The sequence below is a fragment of the Phyllobates terribilis genome, unplaced genomic scaffold, assembly GCF_046119375.1.
Source record: "Phyllobates terribilis strain yellow unplaced genomic scaffold, ASM4611937v1 Scaffold_5__5_contigs__length_657084704, whole genome shotgun sequence".
Lineage (NCBI taxonomy): Eukaryota > Metazoa > Chordata > Amphibia > Anura > Dendrobatidae > Phyllobates > Phyllobates terribilis.
The window spans coordinates 615,999,462-616,022,877 of NW_027362765.1; positions in this window are offsets into that span (position 1 = coordinate 615,999,462).

The following is a 23,416-nucleotide window of genomic DNA, read 5'->3' on the forward strand; positions in this document are numbered from 1 at the left end:
CACTCCACAGCTTTTTCAAGGGGCATTAAAACCGTCTCATTAAGCTACTGTGACCTCCACATCTCTTCCACCGGGCATTGATATGCTCTTTTTAATCCACAGCAACCTCCACCACTCTTCCAAGGGGCATTAAAACCGTCTTGTTAATCTACTGTGAACTCCACATCTTTTACACGGGGTATTGATATTGTCTTCTTATTCCAGTGTAAACTCCAGCACTCTTCCAAGGGGCATTAAAACCATCTTTTTAAGCTACTGTAACCTCCACGTCTCTTCCAAAGGGCATCAAAACCGTCTTATTATACCACTCTGAACTCCACAGCTTTTCCAAGGGGCATGAAAATTGTCTTGTTAAGCTACTTTGACCTCCACGTCTCTTCCAAGGTGCATTGATATGCTCTTTTTATTCCACAGCGACCTCCACCTCTCTTCCAAGGGGCATTAAAACTTTCTTGTTAAGCTACTGTGACTTCCACATCTCTTCCACGGGGCATCGATATTGTCTTTTTATTCCACTGCGACCTCCACCACTCTTCCAAGGGGCATTAAAATCACATTGTTAAGCTACTATGACCCCCAAGGCTTTTCCACGGGGCATTGATATTGTCTTTTTATTACACGGCGACCTCCACCAATCTTCCAAGGGGCAATGATATTGTCTTTTTATTCCACTGCAACCTCCACCACTCATCCAAGGGACATTAAAACAGTCTTGTTCAGCTACTGAGACATCCACGTCTCTTCCACGAGCATTGATATTGTCTTTTTTATCCACTGTAAACTCCAGCACACTTCCAAGGGGCATTAAAACCATCTTGTTAAGCAACTGTGACCTTCACGTCTCTTCCAAGGTGCATTAAAACAGTCTTGTTAAACCACTCTGAATTCCACAGCTCTTCTAAGGGGCATTAAAACCGCCTTGTTAAGCTACGGTGACCTCCACGTCTCTTCCACGGGGCTTTGATATTGTCTTTATATTCCAAAGCGACCTCCACCACTCTTCCATGTGCATTAAAACCATCTTGCTAAGCTACTGTGACCTCAACGTCTCTTCCACGGGGCATTGATATTGTCTTTTTATTCCACTGCGACCTCCACCACTCTACCATGGGGCATTGATATTGTCTTTTTATTCCACTGCGACCTCCACCACTCTTCCTTAGGGGAATAAAAACGATCTTGTTAAGTTACTGTGACCTTCAAGTCTCTTCCACGGGGCATTGATATTGTCTTTTTATTCCACTGCGACCTCCACCACTCTTCAAAGAGGCATTGATAGTGTCTTTTAATTCCACTGCGACCTCCACCACTCTTCCAAGGGGCATTAAACTTTCTTGTTAAGCTACTGTGACCGCTACGTCTCTTCCACGGGGCATTGATATTGTTTTTTTAATCCACTGCGACTTCCAACACTCTTCCAAGGGGCATTGATATTGTCTTTTTATTCCACTGTCACCTCCACCACTCTTCCAAGGGGCATTAAAACGGTATTGTTAAGCTACTGTGACCTCCACTTCTCTTCTACGGGGCAATAATATTGTCTTTTTATTCCACTGCGACCTCCACCAGTCTTCCAAGGGGCAATAAAACCATCTTGTTAAGCTACTGTGACCTCCACGTCTCTTACACGGGGCATTGATATTGTCCTTTCATTCCACTACGACCTCCACCACTCTTCCAAGGTGCATTGATATTGTCTTTTTATTCCACTGCCACCTCCACCACTCTTCCAAGGGGCATTAAAACCGTCTTTTTAAGCTACTGTGACCTTCACGTCTCTTCCAAGGGGCATTGATATTGTCTTTTTATTCCACTGCGACCTCCATCACTCTTCCAAGGGGCATTGATATTGTCTTTTTATTCCACTGCGACCTCCACTACTCTTCCAAGGGGAAAAAAAACGGTATTGTTAAGCTACTGTGACCTCCATGTCTCTTCCACGGGGCATTGATATGCTCTTTTTATTCCACTGCGACCTCCACCACTCTTCCAAGGGGCATTAAAACGGTATTGTTAAGCTACTGTTACCTCCACTTCTCTGCTACGGGGCAATAATATTGTCTTTTTATTCCACTGCGACCTCCACCAGTCTTCCAAGGGGCATTAAAACCATCTTGTTAAGCTACTGTGACTTCCACGTCTCTTACACGGGGCATTGATATTGTCTTTTCATTCCACTACGACCTCCACCACTCTTCCAAGGGGCATTGATATTGTCTTTTTATTCCACTGCCACCTCCACCACTCTTTCAAGGGGCATTAAAACCGTCTTGTTAAGCTACTGTGACCTTCATGTCTCTTCCACGGGGCATTGATATTGTCTTTTTATTCCACTGTAACCTCAACCACTCTGCCAAGGGGCATTGATATTGTTTTTTATTCCACTGCGATCTCCACCACTCTTCCAAGGGGTATTAAAACCATCTTGTTAAACTACTGTGACCTCCATGTCTCTTCCACGGGGCATTGAAATTGTCTTTTTATTCCACTGCGACCTCCATCACTCTTCCAAGGGGCATTGATATTGTCTTTTTATTCCACTGCCACCACCACCACTCTTCCAAGGGGCATTAAAACCGTCTTGTTAAGCTACTGTGACCTCCAAGTCTCTTCCACGGGGCATCGATATTGTCCTTTTATTCCACTGCGACCTTCACCACACTTCCAAGGGGTTTTAAAACCATCTTGTTAAGCTACTGTGACCTCCAAGTCTCTTCCACGGGGCATTGATATTGTCTTTTTATTCCACTGCGACTTCCACCTCTCTTCCAAGGGGCATTGATATTGTCTTTTTATTCCACTGTAACCTCCACCACCCTTCCAAGGGTCATTAAAACCGTCTTGTTAAGCTGCTGTGAACTACACGTCTCTTCCAAGGCGCATTAAAACCGTCTTGTTAAACCACTCTTCACTCCACAGCTTTTTCAAGGGGCATTAAAACTGTCTCATTAAGCTACTGTGACCTCCACATCTCTTCCACCGGGCATTGATATGCTCTTTTTAATCCACAGCAACCTCCACCGCTCTTCCAAGGGGCATTAAAACCGTCTTGTTAATCTACAGTGACCTCCACATCTTTTACACGGGGTATTGATATTGTCTTCTTATTCCAGTGTAAACTCCAGCACTCTTCCAAAGGGCATTAAAACCATCTTTTTAAGCTACTGTAACCTCCACGTCTCTTCCAAAGGGCATTAAAACCGTCTTATTATACCACTCTGAACTCCACAGCTTTTCCAAGGGGCATGAAAATTGTCTTGTTAAGCTACTTTGACCTCCACGTCTCTTCCAAGGGGCATTGATATGCTCTTTTTATTCCACAGCGACCTCCACCTCTCTTCCAAGGGGCATTAAAATTTTCTTGTTAAGCTACTGTGACTTCCACATCTCTTCCACGGGGCATCGATATTGTCTTTTTATTCCACTGCGACCTCCACCACTCTTCCAAGGGGCATTAAAATCACATTGTTAAGCTACTATGACCCCCAAGGCTTTTCCACGGGGCATTGATATTGTCTTTTTATTACACGGCGACCTCCACCAATCTTCCAAGGGGCAATGATATTGTCTTTTTATTCCACTGCAACCTCCACCACTCATTAAAGGGACATTAAAACAGTATTGTTCAGCTACTGAGACATCCACGTCTCTTCCACGGGCATTGATATTGTCTTTTTTATCCACTGTAAACTCCAGCACACTTCCAAGGGGCATTAAAACCATCTTGTTAAGCAACTGTGACCTCCACGTCTCTTCCAAGGTGCATTAAAACAGTCTTGTTAAACCACTCTGAATTCCACAGCTCTTTCAAGGGGCATTAAAACCGCCTTGTTAAGCTACGGTGACCTCCACGTCTCTTCCACGGGGCTTTGATATTGTCTTTATATTCCAAAGCGACCTCCACCACTCTTCCATATGCATTAAAACCATCTTGCTAAGCTACTGTGACCTCAACGTCTCTTCCACGGGGCATTGATATTGTCTTTTTATTCCACTGCGACCTCCACCACTCTACCACGGGGCATTGATATTGTGTTTTTATTCCACTGCGACCTCCACCACTCTTCCTTAGGGGAATAAAAACCATCTTGTTAAGTTACTGTGACCTTCAAGTCTCTTCCACGGGGCATTGATATTGTCTTTTTATTCCACTGCGACCTCCACCACTATTTCAAGAGGCATTGATAGTGTCTTTTAATTCCACTGCGACCTCCACCACTCTTCCAAGGGGCATTAAACTTTCTTGTTAAGCTACTGTGACCGCTACGTCTCTTCCACGGGGCATTGATATTGTCTTTTTAATCCACTGCGACTTCCAACACTCTTCCAAGGGGCATTGATATTGTCTTTTTATTCCACTGTCACCTCCACCACTCTTCCAAGGGGCATTAAAACGGTATTGTTAAGCTACTGTGACCTCCACTTCTCTTCTACGGGGCAATAATATTGTCTTTTTATTCCACTGCGACCTCCACCAGTCTTCCAAGGGGCAATAAAACCATCTTGTTAAGCTACTGTGACCTCCACGTCTCTTACACGGGGCATTGATATTGTCCTTTCATTCCACTACGACCTCCACCACTCTTCCAAGGTGCATTGATATTGTCTTTTTATTCCACTGCCACCTCCACCACTCTTCCAAGGGGCATTAAAACCGTCTTTTTAAGCTACTGTGACCTTCACGTCTCTTCCAAGGGGCATTGATATTGTCTTTTTATTCCACTGTAGCTCCACCACTCTTCCAAGGGGCATTGATATTGCTTTTTATTCCACTGCGATCTCTACCACTCTTCCAAGGGGTATTAAAACAATCTTGTTAAACTACTGTGACCTCCATGTCTCTTCTACGGGGCATTGATATTGTATTTTTATTCCACTGCGACCTCCATCACTCTTCCAAGGGGCATTGATATTGTCTTTTTATTCCACTGCCACCTCCACCACTCTTTCAAGGGGCATTAAAACCGTCTTGTTAAGCTACTGTGACCTTCATGTCTCTTCCACGGGGCATTGATATTGTCTTTTTATTCCACTGTAACCTCCACCACTCTGCCAAGGGGCATTGATATTGCTTTTTATTCCACTGCGATCTCTACCACTCTTCCAAGGGGTATTAAAACCATCTTGTTAAACTACTGTGACCTCCATGTCTCTTCTACGGGGCATTGATATTGTCTTTTTATTTCACTGCGACCTCTATCACTCTTCCAAGGGGCATTGATATTGTCTTTTTATTCCACTGCGACCTCCACTACTCTTCCAAGGGGAAAAAAAACGGTATTGTTAAGCTACTGTGACCTCCATGTCTCTTCCACGGGGCATTGATATGCTCTTTTTATTCCACTGCGACCTCCACCACTCTTCCAAGGGGCATTAAAACGGTATTGTTAAGCTACTGTGACCTCCACTTCTCTGCTACGGGGCAATAATATTGTCTTTTTATTCCACTGCGCCCTCCACCAGTCTTCCAAGGGGCATTAAAACCATCTTGTTAAGCTACTGTGACTTCCACGTCTCTTACACGGGGCATTGATATTGTCTTTTCATTCCACTACGACCTCCACCACTCTTCCAAGGGGCATTGATATTGTCTTTTTATTCCACTGCCACCTCCACCACTCTTTCAAGGGGCATTAAAACCGTCTTGTTAAGCTACTGTGACCTTCATGTCTCTTCCACGGGGCATTGATATTGTCTTTTTATTCCACTGTAACCTCCACCACTCTGCCAAGGGGCATTGATATTGTTTTTTATTCCACTGCGATCTCCACCACTCTTCCAAGGGGTATTAAAACCATATTGTTAAACGACTGTGACCTCCATGTCTCTTCCACGGGGCATTGAAATTGTCTTTTTATTCCACTGCGACCTCCATCACTCTTCCAAGGGGCATTGATATTGTCTTTTTATTCCACTGCCACCTCCACCACTCTTCCAAGGGGCATTAAAACCGTCTTGTTAAGCTACTGTGACCTCCAAGTCTCTTCCACGTGGCATCGATATTGTCCTTTTATTCCACTGCGACCTTCACCACACTTCCAAGGGGTTTTAAAACCATCTTGTTAAGCTACTGTGACCTCCAAGTCTCTTCCACGGGGCATTGATATTGTCTTTTTATTCCACTGCGACTTCCACCTCTCTTCCAAGGGGCATTGATATTGTCTTTTTATTCCACTGTAACCTCCACCACTCTTCCAAGGGTCATTAAAACCGTCTTGTTAAGCTGCTGTGAACTCCACTTCTCTTCCAAGGCGCATTAAAACCGTCTTGTTAAACCACTCTTCACTCCACAGCTTTTTCAAGGGGCATTAAAACCGTCTCATTAAGCTACTGTGACCTCCACATCTCTTCCACCGGGCATTGATATGCTCTTTTTAATCCACAGCAACCTCCACCGCTCTTCCAAGGGGCATTAAAACCGTCTTGTTAATCTACTGTGACCTCCACATCTTTTACACGGGGTATTGATATTGTCTTCTTATTCCAGTGTAAACTCCAGCACTTTTCCAAGGGGCATTAAAACCATCTTTTTAAGCTACTGTGACCGCCACGTCTCTTCCTAAGGGCATTAAAACCGTCTTATTATACCACTCTGAACTCCACAGCTTTTCCAAGGGGCATGAAAATTGTCTTGTTAAGCTACTTTGACCTCCACGTCTCTTCCACGGGGCATTGATATCCTCTTTTTATTCCACAGCGACCACCACCACTCTTCCAAGGGGCATTAAAACTTTCTTGCTAAGTTACTGTGACATCCACATCTCTTCCTCGGGGCATCGATATTGTCTTTTTATTCCACTGCGACCTCCACCACTCTTCCAAGGGGCATTAAAACCACATTGTTAAGCTATTATGACCCCCAAGGCTTTTCCACGGGGCATTGATATTGTCTTTTTATTACACTGCGACCTCAACCAATCTTCCAAGGGGCAATGATATTGTCTTTTTATTCCACTGCAACCTCCACCACTCATCCAAGGGACATTAAAACAGTCTTGTTCAGCTACTGAGACATCCACGTCTCTTCCACGGGGCATTGATATTGTCTTTTTATTCCACTGTAAACTCCAGCACACTTCCAAGGAGCATTAAAACCATCTTGTTAAGCTACTGTGACGTCCACGTCTCTTCCAAGGTGCATTAAAACAGTCTTGTTAAACCACTCTGAATTCCACAGCTCTTCCAAGGGGCATTAGAACCGCCTTGTTAAGCTACTGTGACCTCCACGTCTCTTCCACGGGGCTTTGATATTGTCTTTATATTCCAAAGCGACCTCCACCACTCTTCCATGTACATTAAAACCATGTTGCTAAGCTACTGTGACCTCAACGTCTCTTCCACGGGGCATTGATATTGTCTTTTTATTCCACTGCGACCTCCACCACTCTACCACGGGGCATTGATATTGTCTTTTTTTTCCACTGCGACCTCCACCACTCTTCCTTAGGGGAATAAAAATCATCTTGTTAAGTTACTGTGACCTTCAAGTCTCTTCGATGGGGCATTAATATTGTCTTTTTATTCCACTGCGACCTCCACCACTCTTCCAAGAGGCATTGATAGTGTCTTTTAATTCCACTGCGACCTCCACCACTCTTCCAAGGGGCATTAAACTTTCTTGTTAAGCTACTGTGACCGCTACGTCTCTTCCACGGGGCATTGATATTGTCTTTTTAATCCACTGTGACTTCCAACACTCTTCCAAGGGGCATTGATATTGTCTTTTTATTCCACTGTCACCTCCACCACTCTTCCAAGGGGCATTAAAAACTTCTTTTTAAGCTACTGTGACCTCCATGTCTCTTCCACGGGGCATTGATGTTGTCTTTTTATTGCAGTGTAACCTCCACCACTCTTTCAAGGGGCATTAAAACCATAGTTTTTAGCTACTGTGACCTCCACGTCTCTTCCCGGGGCATTAAAACCGTCTTATTAAACCACTCTGAACTCCACAGCTCTACCGAGGGGCATTAATATCATCTTGTTAAGCTACTGTGACCTCCATGTCTCTTCCACGGGGCATTGATATGCTCTTTTGATTCCACAGCGACCTCCACTACTCTTCCAAGGGCACTAAAACAGTCTTGATCAGCTACTGTGACCTCCACGTCTCTTCCACGGGGCATCGATATTATCTTTTCATTCCACTGCGACCTCTCCACTCTTCCAAGGGGCATTAAAACCACCTTGTTAAGCTACTGTGACCTTCATGTCTCTTCCACGGGGCATTGATATTGTCTTTTTATTCCACTGCGACCTCCACTACTCTTCCAAGAGGCATTGATAATGATTTTTTATTCCCCTGCGACTTCCACCACTTTTCCAAGGGGCATTGATATTGTCTTTTTTTCCACTGTAGCCTTCACCACTCTTCCAAGGGGCATTAAAACCTTCTTGTTAAGCTATTGTGACTACCACGTCTCTTCCAAGTGGCATTAAAACCATCTTGTTAAACCACACTCAACTCCACAGCTGTTCCAAGGGGCATTAAAACCATCTTATTAAGCTACTGTGACCTCCACATCTCTTCCACCGTGCAATAATATGTTCTTTTTAATCCACAGTGACCTCCACCACTCTTCCAAGGGGCATTAAAACCATCTTGTTAAGCTACTGTGACCTCCACGTCTCTTCCAGGAGGCATTGATATTGTCTTTTTATTCCACTGTAACCTCCACCACTCTACCAAGGGGCATACAAACTGTCTTGTTAGGCTTCAGTGAACTCCACGTCTCTTTCAAGGTGTATTAAAACCATCTCGTTAAACCACTCTGAACTCCACAGCTCTTCCAAGGGACATTAAAACCATCTTATTAAGCTACTGTGAACTCCACGTCTCTTCCACCAGGCTATGATATGCTGTTTTTGTTCCACAGCGACCTCCACGTCTCTTCCACGGGGCATCGATACTGTCTTTTCATGCCAATGCGACCTCCGCCATTCTTCCAAGGGGCATTAAAACCATCTTGTTAAGCTACTGTGACCCCGAAGGCTCTTCCACTGGGCATTGATATTGTCTCTTTATTCCACTGCGACCTACACCACCCTTCCCAGGGGCATTGATATTGTCTTTTTTTCCACTGCGACCTCGACCACTCATCCAAGGGACATTAAAACTGTCTTGTTAAGCTACAGTGACCTCCACCACTCTTCCATGGGGCATTAAAATCATCTTGTTAAGGTACTGTGACCTCCACGTCTCTTCCGCGGTGCATTGATATTGTCTTTAAAATCCACTGTAACCTCCACCACACTTCCAAGGGGCATTAAAACTGTCTTGTTAAGCTACTGTGACCTCCACGTCTCTTTCAAGGGGCATTAACACCGTCTTGTTAAACCACTGTGAACTCCACAGCTCTTCCAAGTTACATTAAAACCGTCTTGTTAAGCTACTGTGACCTTAACTTCTCTTCCACGGGGCATTGATATTGTCTTTTTATTCCACTGCGACCTCCACCACTCTTCCAAGGGGCATTAAAACCATCTTGTTAAGCTACTGTGACCTCCACGTCTCTTCTACGGGGCATGGATATTGGTTTTTTATCCCACTGTAATCTCCACCACTCTTCCATAGGGCATTAAAACCATCTTATTAAGCTACTGTGACCTCCACGTCTCTTCCAAGGGGTCATTAAAACCGTCTTGTTAAACCACTCTGAACTCCACAGCTCTACCAAGGGACATTAAAACCATCTTGTTCAGCTGCTGTGACCTTCACATCTCTTCCAAGGGGCATTAAAACCGTCTTGTTAAACCACTCTGAACTCCACAGCTCTTCCAAGGACCTTTAAACCGTCTTGTTAAGCAACTGTGACCTTCACGTCTCTTCCACAGGGCATTGATATTGTCTTTTTATTCCACTGCGACCTCCACCACTCTCCCAAGGGGCATTGATAATGTCTTTTTATTCCACTGCGACCTCCACAACTCTTCCAAGGGGCATTAAAACCTTCTTGTTAAGCTACTGTGACCTCCTCGTCCTTCCAAGGGGCATTAAAACCGTATAGTCAAACCACTCTGAACTCCACAGCTCTTCCAAGGGGCATTAAAACCTTCTTGGTAAGCTACTCTGACCTCCACGTCTCCTCCACGGGGCATTGATATTGTCTTTTTATTCCACTGTAACCTCCACCACTCTTCCAAGGGGCATTAAAACTATCTTGTTAAGCTACTGTGACCTCCACGTCTCTTTCAAGGGGCATGAAAACAGTCTTGTTAAAACCATCTGAACTTCACAGCTCTTCCAAGGACCTTAAAACCGTCTTGTTAAGCTACCGTGACCTTCACGTCTCTTCCACTTGGCATTGATATTGTCTTTTTAATCCACTGCGACCTACACCACTCTTCCAAGGGACATTAAAACTGTCTTGTTATTCCACTGTAACCTCCTCCACTCTTCCAAGGGGCATTAAAACCGTCTTGTTGAGCTACTGTGACCTCCACTTCTCTTCCAAGGGGCATTAAAACCGTCTTGTTAAACCACTCTGAACTCCACAGCTCTTCCAAGGGGCATTAAAGCCATCTTCTTAAGCTACTGTGACCTCCACATCTCTTCCACGGGGCATTGATATTGTCTTTTTATTCCACTGTAACCTCCACCACTCTTCCAAGGGGCATAAAATCTGTCTTGTTAGGCTACAGTGAACTCCACGACTCTTTCAAGGGGCATTAAAACCATCTTGTTATACGACTCTGAACTCCACAGCTCTTCCAAGGGACATTAAAACCGTCTTGTTAAGCTACTGTGTCCTTCACGTCTTTTCCACGGGGCATTGATATTGTCTTTTTATTCCACTGCGACGTCCACCACCCTTCCAAGGGGCATTGACAATGTTTTTTTTTTCCACTGCGACCTCCACCACTCTTCCAAGGTGCATTAAAACAGTTTTGTTAATCTACTGTGACCTCCATGTCTCTTTTACGGGGCATTGATATTGTCTTTATATTCTACAGCGACCTCCACCACTCTTCCAAGGGGCATTGATAATGTCTTTTTATTCCTCTGCGACCTCCACCACTCTTCCAAGGGGCATTAAAACTTTCTTGTTAAGCTACTGTGACCTCCACGTCTCTTCCAAGGTGCATTAAAACCGTCTTGTTAAACCACTCTGATCTCCACAGCTCTTCCAAGGTGCATTAAAATTGTCTTGTTAAGCTACTGTGACCTCCAAATCTCTTCCACCGGACATTGATATTGTCTTTTTATTCCACTGCGACCTTCACCACTCTTCCAAGGGGCATTGATATTGTCCTTTTATTACACTGCAACCTCCACCACTCTGCAAAGGAGTATTAAAACTGTCTTGTTAAGCTACAGTGACCTCCACGTCTGTTCCACGGGCACTAATATTGTCTTTTTATTTCACTGCGACCTACACCACTCTTCCAAGGGGCATTGATATTGTCTTTTTATTCCACTGCGACCTACACCACTCTTCCAGGGGGCATTAAAGCCGTATTCTTAAGCTACTGTGACTTGCACGTCTTTTCCACGGGGCATTGATATTGTCTTTTTATTCCACTGCAACCTTCACCACTCTTACAAGGGGCATTGATATTGTCCTTTTATTCCACTGCAACCTCCACCACTCTTCAAAGAAGTATTAAAACTGTCTTGTTAAGCTACTGTGACCTCCACGTCTGTTACACGGGGCATTGATATTGTCTTTTTAATCCACTGCGACCTCCACCACTCTTCCAAGGGGCACTAAAACCGTCTTGTTCAGCTACTGTGACTTCCATGTCTCTTCCACGGGGCATTGATATTGTCTTTTTCATCCACTGCGACCTCCACCACTCTTCCAAGGGGCATTGATATTGTCTTTTTATTCCACTGCGACCTTCACCACTCTTCCAAGGGGCATTAAAACTGTCTTGTTAAGCTACTGTGACCTCCAAGTCTCTTTCACGGGTCATAAATATTGTCTTTTTATACCACTGCGACCTACAGCACTCTTCCAAGGGGCAATGATATTGTCTTTTTATTCCACTCCGACCTTCACCACTCTTCCAAGAGGAAATGATTTTGTCTTTTTATTCCACTGCGACCTCCACCACTCTTCCAAGGGGCATTAAAACCGTCTAGTTAAGCTACTGTGACCTCCAAGTCTCTGTCACGGGGCATTGATATTGTCTATTTATTCCACTGTAACCTCCACCACTCTTCCAAGGGACACTAAAACCATCTTGTTAAGCTACTGTGACCTCCATGTCTCTTCCACGGGGCATTGATATTATCTTTTTATTCCACTGCGACCTCCACCACTCTTCCAAGGGACATTGATATTGTCTTTTTTTTCCTTTGTGGCCTCCACCACTCTTCCAAGGGGCATTAAAACCATCTTGTTAAGCTACTGTAACCTCCATGTCCCCTCCAAAGGGCATTAAAACCGTTTTGTTAAACCACTCTGAACTCCACAGATCTTCCAAGGGGCATAAAAACCGTATTGTTAAGCTTCTGTGACCTCCACGTCTCTTCCACGGGGCATTGATATTGTCTTTTTACTCCACTGCGACCTCCACCACTCTTTCAAGGGGTAATAAAACCATCTTGTTAAGCTACTGTGACCTCCACTTCTCTTTCACGGGGCATTGATATTGTCATTTTATTCCACTGCAATGTCCACTGTTCTTCCAAGGGGCATTGAAATTGCTTTTTCATTCCACTGCGATCTCCAACACTCTTCCAAGGCGCATTAAAACCATATTGTTAAGCTACTGTAACCTCCATGTCTCTTCCACGGGGCATTGATATTGTCATTTTATTCCACTGCGACCTCCACCACTCTTCAAAGGGCATTTATATTGTAGTTTTATTCCACTGTAACCTCCACCACTCTTCCAAGGGGCATTAAAACTATCTTGTTAAGCTACTGTGACCATCACGTCACTTCCAAAGGGCATTAATATTGTCTTGTTAAACCACTCTGAACTCCTCAGATCTTCCAAGGGGCATTAAAACCGTCTCGTTAAGCTACTGTATCCTCCACGTCTCTTCCATGGGGCATTGATATTGTCTTTTTATTCCACTGCGACCTCCACCCCTCTTCCAAGGGGCATTAAATCAATCTTTTTAAGCTACTGTGACCTCCACCTCTCTTACACGCTGCATTGATATTATATTTTTATTCCACTGCGACCTCCACCACTCTTTCAAGGGGCATTAAAACCGTTTTTTTAAACCACTCTGAACTCCACAGCTCTTACAAGTGGCAAAAAAAACATCTTGTTAAGCTACTGTGACCTCCACGTCTCTTCCACGGGGCATTGATATTGTCTTTTTATTCCACTGCGACCTCCACCACTCTTCCAAGGGGCATTAAAACCATCTTGTTAAGCTACTGTGACCTCCACGTCTCTTCCACGGGGCATTGATATTGGTTTTTTATCCCACTGTAATCTCCACCACTCTTCCATAAGGCATTAAAACCATCTTGTTAAGCTACTGTGACCTCCACGTCTCTTCCACGGGGCATTGATATTGTCTTTTTATTCCACTGTGAACTCCACATCTCTTCCAAGGGACATTAAACAGTCTTGTTAAGCTACTTTGACCTCCACGTCTCTTCCACGGGGCATTGATATTGTCTTTTTATTACACTGCGACCTCCACCACTCTTCCAAGGGGCATTGATATTGTCTTTTTACTCCACTGCGACGTCTACCACGCTTTTAAGGGGCGATAAAACTGTATTGTTAAAACACTCTGAACTCCACAGCTCTTCCAAGTGGTATTAAAATCGTCTTGTTAAGCTACAGTGACCTTGATGTCTGTTCCATGGGGCATTGATATGCTGTTTTTATTCAACAGCGACCTCCACAGCTCTTCCAAGGTGCATTAAAACCGTCTTGTTAAGCTACTGTGACCTCCATGTCTCTTCCACTGGGCATCGATATTGTATTTTTATTCCACTGCAATCTGCACCACTCTAACAAGGGGCATTAAAACCATCTTATTAAGCTACTGTGACCTCCACGTCTCCTTCACAGGGCATTGATATTGCCTTTTTATTTCACTGCGACCTCCACCACTCTTCCAAGGGGCATTGATATTGTCTTTTTATTCCACTGCGACCTCCACCACTCTTCTAGGGGACATTAAAACCATCTTGTTAAGCTACTGGTGCCTCCACCTCTCTTCCAAGGGGCATTGATATTGTCTTTTTATTCCACTGTAACCTCCACTACTTTTCCAAGGGGCATTAAAACTGTCTTGATAAGCCACTGTTACCTCCACTTCTCTTCCAAGGGGCATTAAAAAAGTCTTGTTAAACCACTCTGAACTCCTCAGCTCTTCCAAGGGGTATTAAAACCGTCTTCTTAGGCTAGTGTGACCTCCACATCTCTTACACAAGGCAGTGATATTGTCTTTTTATTCCACTGCGACCTCCACCACTCTACCAAGGGGCATTGATATTGTCTTTTTATTCCATGCGACCTCCACCACTCTTCCAAGGGGCATTAAAACCATATTGTTAAACTACTGTGACATCCACGTCTCCGTCACGGGACACTGATATTGTCTATTTATTCCACTGCAACCTCCACATCTCTACCAAGGGGTACTAAAACCTTCTTGTTATGCTACTGTGAACTCAATGTGTCTTCCACGGGGCATTGATATTGTCTTTTTATTCCACTGCGACCTCCAACACTCTTCCAAGTGGCATTGATATTTTCATTTTATTCCACTGCGACCTCCACCATTATCCCAAGGGGCATTAAAACCATCTTGTTAAGCCACTGTGACCTCCACGTCTCTTTCAAGGGGCATTGATATTGTCTAATTATTCCACTGTAACCTCCACCACTCTTGCAAGCTGCATTAAAACCGTCTTTTTAAGCTACTGTGACCTCCACGTATCTTCCAAGGGGCATTAAAACCCTCTTGTTAAACCACTCTGAACTCCACAGCTTTTCCACGGGACATTAAAAACGTCTTGTTAAGCTTCTGTGACCTCCATGTCTCTTCCACGGGGCATTGATATTGTCTTTTTATTCCACTGCGACCTCCACCACTCTTCCAAGGGGCATTAAAACCATCTAATTAAGCTACTGTGACCTCCACGTCTCTTACACGGTGCATTGATATTGTCTTTTTATTCCACTACGACCTCCATCACTCTTCCAAGGGGCATTGATATTGTCTTTTTATTCCACTGCCACCTCCACCATTCTTCCAAGGGGCATTAAAGCCGTCTTGTTAAGCTACTGTGACCTTCATGTCTCTTCCATGGAGCATTGTTGTTGTCTTTTTATTCCACTGTAACCTCCACCACTCTTCCAATGGGCATTGATATTGTCTTTTTATTCCACTGCGACCTCCACCACTCTTCCAAGAGGTATTAAAACCATCTTGTTAAACTACTGTGACCTCCATGTCTCTTCCACGGGGCATTGATATTGTCTTTTTATTCCACTGCGACCTCCACCACTCTTCCAAGGGGCATTAAAATAGTCTTGTTAAGCTGCTGTGAACTCCACGTCTCTTTCACGGGGCATTGATATTGTTTATTTATTCCACTGTAACCTCCACCACTCTTTCAAGGGGAATTAAAACAGTCTTGTTAAACTACTGTTACCTCCACGTCTCTTCCAAGGGGAATTAAAAACGTCTTGTTAAACCACTCTGAACTCCACAGCTCTTCCAAGGGGCATTAAAACCGTCTTGTTAAGCTACTGTGACCTCCACGTCTCTTCCAAGGGGCATTAAAACAGTCTTGTTAAACCACTCTGAACTCCACAGCTCTTCCAAGGGGCATTAAAACGGTCTTATTAATCTACTGTGACATCCTCGTCTCTTCCACGTGGCATTGATATGCTCTTTTTACTCCACAGCGACCTCCACCACACTTCCAAGGGGCATTAAAATAGTCTTGTTAAGCTACTGTGACCTCCACGTCTCTTCCACGGGGCATTGATATTGTATTTTTATTTCACTGTATGCTCCAACACTCTTCCAAGTGGCATAAAAACTGTCTTGTTACGCTACTGTGACCTCCACGTCTCTTTCAAGGGGCATTAAAACCGTCTTGTTAAACCACCCTGAACTCCACAGATCTTCCAAGGGACATTAGAACCATCTTGTTAAGCTACTGTGACCTTCACGTCTGTTCCAAGGGGCATTGATATTGTCTTTTTATTCCACTGCGACCTCCACCACTCTTCCAAGGGGCATTGATATTGTCTTTTTATTCCACTGCGACCTCCACCACTCTTCCAATGGGCATTAAAACTGTCTTGTTAAGGTACTGTGACCTCCATGTCTCTTCTACGGGGCATTGATATTTTCTTTTTATTCCAGTGTAACCTCCACCACTCTTTCAAGTGGCATTAAAAGCAACTTTTTAAGCTACTGTGACCTCCACGTCTCTTCCAAGGGCCATTAAAACCGTATTATTAGACCACTCTGAACTCCACAGCTCTTGTTAAGCTACTGTGACCTCCACGACTCTTCCACGGGGCATTGATATGCTCTTTTTATTACACAGCTATCTCCACCACTCTTCCAAGGGGCATTGAAACTGTCTTGTTAAGCTATTGTGACCTCCAAGTCTCTTCAACGGGGCATCTATATTGTCCTTTTATTCCACTGCGACCTTCACCACACTTCCAAGAGGTTTTAAAACCATCTTGTTAAGCTACTGTGACCTCCAAGTCTCTTCCACGGGGCATTGATATTGTCTTTTTATTCCACTGCGACCTCCATCAATCTTCCAAGGGGCATTGATATTGTCTTTTTATTCCACTGCGACCTCCACCACTCATCCAAGGGACATTAAAACTGTCTTGTTAAGCTCCTGTGACCCCCACGTCTCTTCCACGGGGCATTGATATTGTCTTTTTATTCCACTGTAACCTCCACCACTCTTCCAAGGGGCATTAAAACCGTCTTGTTATGCTACTGTGACCTCCACGTTTCTTCCAAGGGGCATTACAACCGCCTTGTTAAACCACTCTGAACTCCACAGCTCTTCCAAGGGACATTAAAAACGTCTTGCTAAGCTACTCTGACCTCCACATCTCTTGCACGGGGCATTGATATGCTCTTTTTATTCCACAGCGACCTCCACCACTCTTCCAAGGGGCATTAAAACTGTCTTGTTAAGCTACTGTGACTTCCACATCTCTCCCACGGGGCATCGATATTGTCTTTTTATTCCACTGCGACCTCCACCACTCCTCCAAGGGGCAATAAAACCACATTGTTAAGCTACTATGACCCCCAAGGCTTTTCCATGGGGCATTGATATTGTCTTTTTATTACACTGCGACCTCCACCAATCTTCCAAGGGGCAATGATATTGTCTTTTTATTCCACTGCGACCTCCACCATTCATCCAAGGGACATTAAAACCATCTTGTTAAGCTACTGAGACATCCAAGTCTCTTCCACGGGGCATTGATATTGTCTTTTTATTCCACTGTAAACTCCAGCACACTTACAAGGGGCATTAAAACCATCTTGTTAAGCTACTGTGACCTTAACGTCTCTGCAAAGGGGCATTAAAACAGTCTTGTTAAACCACTCTGAATTCCACAGCTCTTCCAAGGGGCATTAAAACCGCCTTGTTAAGCTACTGTGACCTCCACGTCTCTTCCACGGGGCTTTGATAATGTCTTTATATTCCAAAGCGACCTCCACCCCTCTTCCACGGGGTATTGATATTGTCTTTTTATTCCACTGCGACCTCCACCACTCTTCCTTAGGGGAATAAAACCCATCTTGTTAGGTTACTGTGACCTTCACGTCTCTTCCACGGGGCATTGATATTGTCTTTTTTTTCCACTGCGACCTCCACCACTCTTCCAAGAGGCATTGATATTGTCTTTTAATTCCACTGCGACCTCCACCACTGTTCCAAGGGGCATTAAACTGTCTTGTTAAGCTACTGGGACCTCTACGTCTCTTCCACGGGGCATTGATATTGTCTTTTTAATCCACTGCGACTTCCAACACTCTTCCAAGGGGCATTGATATTGTCTTTTTATTCCACTGTCACCTCCACCACTCTTTCAAGGGGCATTAAAACCATGGTTTTAAGCTACTGTGACCTCCACGTCTCTTCCAAGGGGCATTAAAACCGTCTTATTAAACCACTCTGAACTCCACAGCTCTGCCAAGGGGCATTAATATCGTCTTGTTAAGCTACTGTGACCTCCACGTCTCTTCCACGGGGCATTGATATACACTTTTTATTCCACAGCGACCTCCACTACTCTTCCAAGGGGCATTAAAACAGGCTTGATCAGCTACTGTGACCTCCATGTCTCTTCCACGGGGAATTGATATTGTCTTTTTATTCCACTGCGACCTCGACCACTCTTCCAAGGGGCATTGATATTGTCTTTTTATTCCACTGTGATTTCCACCACTCTTCCAAGGGGCATTAAAACCATCCTGTTAAGATACTGTGTACTCCACGTGTCTTCCACAGGGCATTGATATTGTGTTTTTATTCCACTGCGACCTTCATTACTCTGCCAATGGGCATTGATATTGTCTTTTTATTCCACTGCGACCTCCAACACTCTTCCAAGGGACATTAAAACCATCTTGTTAAGCTACTGTGACCTCCACTTCTCTACCACGGTGCATTAAAATTGTCTTTTTATTCCACTGTAACCTCCACCACTCTTCCAAGGGGCACTAAAACCGTCTTGTTAAGCTACTGTGAACTCCACGTCTCTTCCACGAGGCATTAATATTGTCTTTTTATTTCACTGCGACCTACACCACTCTTCCAAGGTGCATTGATATTGTCTTTTTATTCCACTGCGACCTCCACCACTCTTCCATGGGTCATTAAAACTGTCTTGTTAAGCTACTGTGACCTCCACGTCTCTTCCACCGGCATTGATATTGTCTTTTTATTCCACAGCTTCTTCCACCACTCTTCCAAGGGACATTGATATTGTCTTTTTATTCCACTGTAACCTCCACCACTCTTCCAAAGGGCATTAAATCCGTCTTGTTAAGCTACTGTGACCTCCATGTCTCTTCCAAGGGGTCATTAAAACCGTCTTTTTAAACCACTCTGAACTCCACAGCTCTTCTAAGGGACATTAAAACCGTCTTGCTCAGCTACTGTGACCTTCACATCTCTTCCAAGGGGCATTAAAACATCTTGTTAATCCACTCTGAACTCCACAGCTCTTGCAAGGACCTTTAAACCGTCTTGTTAAGCAACCGTTACCTTCACGTCTCTTCCACAGGGCATTGATATTGTCTTTTTTTTCCACTGCGACCTCCACCACTCTCCCAAGGGGCATTGATATTGTCTTTTTATTCCACTACGACCTCCACCTGTTAGAACTCTCCTGTTAGTTTTTTTTTAGTTTGCTGGTCACATGACCATTTTTGCCTATTTAATCCGGCTCCGCCCTCCTGGTCTTGCTGGACTTCATTGTATTTACTACTCTTGAGCTAGCTTTGTGCTCTGTTGCCGTTTTCTGTTAGTTTTGCTAGGTCTTCTGACCTCTATGCTTTTTGTTGTGTGTTTGTCTTTGACTGCTACTATTTCTGCTAGGAGGTGTCCAACTTATCCCAGTCCCTAGTTCTTGTAGGGATCCCTCCCTCACATCTATAGGTCTTCGTTCAGACTAGCCGAGGACTTTAGCGGGTCTGATCGCAGGATCAGGTTCCCCGTTACATCGTAGGGATCTAATTTAGTTCTATTGTAGGGACAGTTCTCCTGTCTTTTCTTAGTCCCTGTAGCAGATCATAACAGTAAGTCCAGCCCTAAAAGAAAAAAAAATTTTTTGTCTAAGGAAAGACCTCCAGTTTTCCATCATGGTCTCGGTTCAAGATTTGGCTCAACGCTTGCAGTGACTCTCTCTGGAGGTGGCCAAGCTCCAACAACACGTGAGTAGCTGTTCTGGAGCACATTTTGTGGAACCAAAGGTACGTCTGCCTGATTTATTTTTTGGCGAATAACAAGATTTTTTTTCTTTTAAAAATGCTTGTTTATTGTATTTTCGGTTGAGACCCGGATCCTCTGGTGATGAATCACAGCGCATAGGGTTCATAATGTAACTTTTGCACAAAGATCCTCAGGGATGGGCCTTCTCTCTCCAACCTAGTGATCCGTGCTTTAGATCACTGGATAGTTTTTTTTCTGCTTTGGGTTTGTTGTATGATGATCCTGATCGTGTCTCATCTGCTGAGTCTGAATTGAGACGTTTGAGGCAGGGATCAGGTAATGTGGAAAAATATTGTTCTCACTTCCGTCGGTGGTCTGCCCAGGTGGGGTGGAACGATTCAGCTTTGAAAAGCTTGTTTCTTGCAGGGCTAGGTGAAAGGGTTAAGGATTTACTGATTGCTTATCCCACACCTGGAAACTTGCAGGAGGCTATGCAATTAGCTATACGGGTGGACAGGAGACTGCGTGCAAGGGTTAATGAGAGCAAATCCTCTGCCATGTCAGCTCCGAGTCATGAGAGGGTCTGTGCTGACAATGGAGAGCCGATGGAGATTGGGGCGATGCCACCCCGCTCTCAGGAAAAAGATCGCAGGCTTTCTGAAGGCTTGTGCTTCTATTGCGGAAATTCTGGTCATTTTATTAAGAACTGTGTGCTTCGTTTGAAGAAAGAAAAAAAAAAGGTCAGTTATGCCCGTATTGCCTGTTTAAATTCTAAGGGAGTATTCCTATCTGCCACTACCGCTGCTCAGGATGAATTAATTGAATTTCGGGTATTTGTGGATTGTGGTTCTACTCTGAATGTGATTGATGGGGGATTCTTGGAAAAACTTAGATTAGAACCTAAAACTTTGTCATCCCCTATTGCTGTGGTTTCTGTTGATGGCTCTCCCTTGAAGAGTGTTACTCATAAGGTCTGTGAATTTCCCCTCACTATTAATGGTATTCACCAAGAAAATTTGGATTTGGTGGTATTGGATAATTTGCCTTCTCCAGTAATATTGGGGTTACCCTGGTTAAAATTGCACAATCCTGTACTGGATTGGTCTACCAATGAAATTAAGTCCTGGAGCCCTAAGTGTTATGACAAGTGTTGTAACGGACGTATTGCTGCTGTGGATAAAGGGGAATTGCCTGTACCTATTCAGGATTTTTGGAGAGTTTTTTCTGAGGAAGAGGCACAAATTTTGCCTCCCCATAGAGACTATGATTGTACCATTGAATTTGTCCCTGGAGCGACTCTTCCTAAAAGTCGTTTATTTAATCTTACTATTCCTGAGAGAAAGGCTTTGGAGGAATACATACAGACAAGCTTGGCCGCCGGTCACATTAGGCCTTCCAAGTCTCCTGTGGCTGTTGGATTTTTTTTTGTAAAAAAAAAAAGATGGCGGTTTACGTCCTTGTCTGGACTTTCGTGAGATTAATAAAATTACTGTACGCAATCCTTACCCACTGCCATTGATTCCTGATTTATTTAACCAGTTAGTGGGGGCCAAGTGGTTCTCTAAAATTGATCTCCGGGGGGCATACAATTTGTTGCGCATGAAGGAGGGTGATGAATGGAAGACTGCTTTTAACACTCCTGTGGGTCATTTTGAGAATCTGGTTATGCCTTTTGGTCTTACCAATGCTCCAGCATTTTTTCAGAATCTTATTAATGACATCCTTAGACCTTTAATCGGCAAAAATGTGGCTGTGTATTTGGATGACATTCTGATTTATTCGCCTGATCTGGAGTCTCATTGGCGGAGCGTACGTGAGGTATTACAGTTATTAATGGACAATTCGCTTTTTGCTAAGCTGGAGAAATGTGAGTTCGCTGTACAGAGAATTAGTTTTTTGGGCTACATTATCTCCAGTGAAGGTTTTGAGATGGACCCGGTTAAAGTTCAAGCTGTGCAGGAATGGCCTAGGCCTATTGGTTTGAAATCGATACAGAGGTTTTTGGGTTTCGCCAATTATTACAGAAAATTGATAAAAAATGTTTCTATTATTGTCAAACCGCTGACCGATCTCACCAGGAAAGGTGCTAATGCGGTTCAGTGGACTTCTGAGGCCATTGAAGCTTTTGTGTTTCTAAAGGAGAGGTTCACCTCTGCTCCCATCCTTATGCAGCCTGATGTGACTAAGCCGTTTTTGGTTGAGGTTGATGCTTCTTCGGTGGGGGTCGGTGCGGTGTTGTCTCAGGAAAACAAGGATGGAGTACATCCCTGTGCCTTTTTTTCAAAAAAATTTTCTGAGACTGAACTTAATTACGATATTGGTAATCGGGAATTGCTGGCGATTAAACTCGCATTTGAACACTGGCGTCACCTCTTGGAAGGTGCTGAATTTCCCATTCAGGTTTTCACTGATCATAAAAATATGATCTATCTTGATGCTGCCAAGCGCTTGAATGCCCGTCAGGCTAGGTGGGCACTTTTTTTCTCGCGGTTTAATTTTTCCGTTACTTACATCCCGGGTACCAAGAATGTTAAAGCGGATGCTTTGTCTCGCAGCTTTTCTCCCATGGTCGGTGTTGAGGAGGAAGAGGAGAGCATTTTACAAGAAGGTGTTGTGATTGCTGCTTTGGACTCCGTTTTGGAGGATGAGATTCTTAAAGCTCAGGAGAATGCCCCATCTAACACTCCCCATGGGAGGTTGTTTGTGCCTAGGACCTTTAGGAGAGATTTGTTTGTTGAGTGTCATGAGTCTCGGTTGGCAGGTCATCCAGGAATTTCTGAGACCAAGAGACTTGTGGGTCGCAGTTTTTGGTTGCCTGGATGGCAGAAGGAAGTCATTAAGTGGGTGCGCCAATGTACTGTGTGTGCTAGATCCAAGTCTTCGCATGCTCCTGCTGCGGGGTTGCTTTGCCCTCTGGAGGTTCCTAGTGCACCATGGGCACATCTGGCTATGGACTTTATTACTGACCTTCCCCCCTCTGAAGGTTTCACGGTCATCTGGGTGGTCGTGGACCGTTTTAGCAAGATGTGTCACTTGGTTCCCTTCATCAAACTGCCTTGCGCTAAGACACTCGCTAAGGCCTTTGTCAAGGAAATTGTCAGACTACATGGTGTTCCTACTGACATTTTTTCTGATAGGGGACCTCAGTTCGTGGCTCGTTTTTGGCGTGCCTTTTGTGACAGGTTGGGAGTTCATTTGTCGTTTTCATCTGGATATCATCCTGAGTCTAATGGCCAGACAGAAAGGAAGAACCAGGATGTTGAGCAGTTCTTGCGTTGTTTTGGGGCAGACAATCAAGAGGGGTGGTCTGAGTTTCTGCCACTTGCTGTATTTGCTCTTAACAACCATACATCCTCTTCTGCTGGGTGTTCGCCTTTTTTTTGTTGTTCTGGGAGACATCCGTCTTTTGGGTCATTCTCCAAATTGGTTTCGGCTGTGCCTGAGGAGGAGAGTTTTTCCGGTGATTTGGAGAGAGTTTGGACGGATGTGCGTGGTAATCTTCAGGAGGCTAACAAAGAATCGAAGTGGTACTTTGATAGGAAACGGCAAGAGGT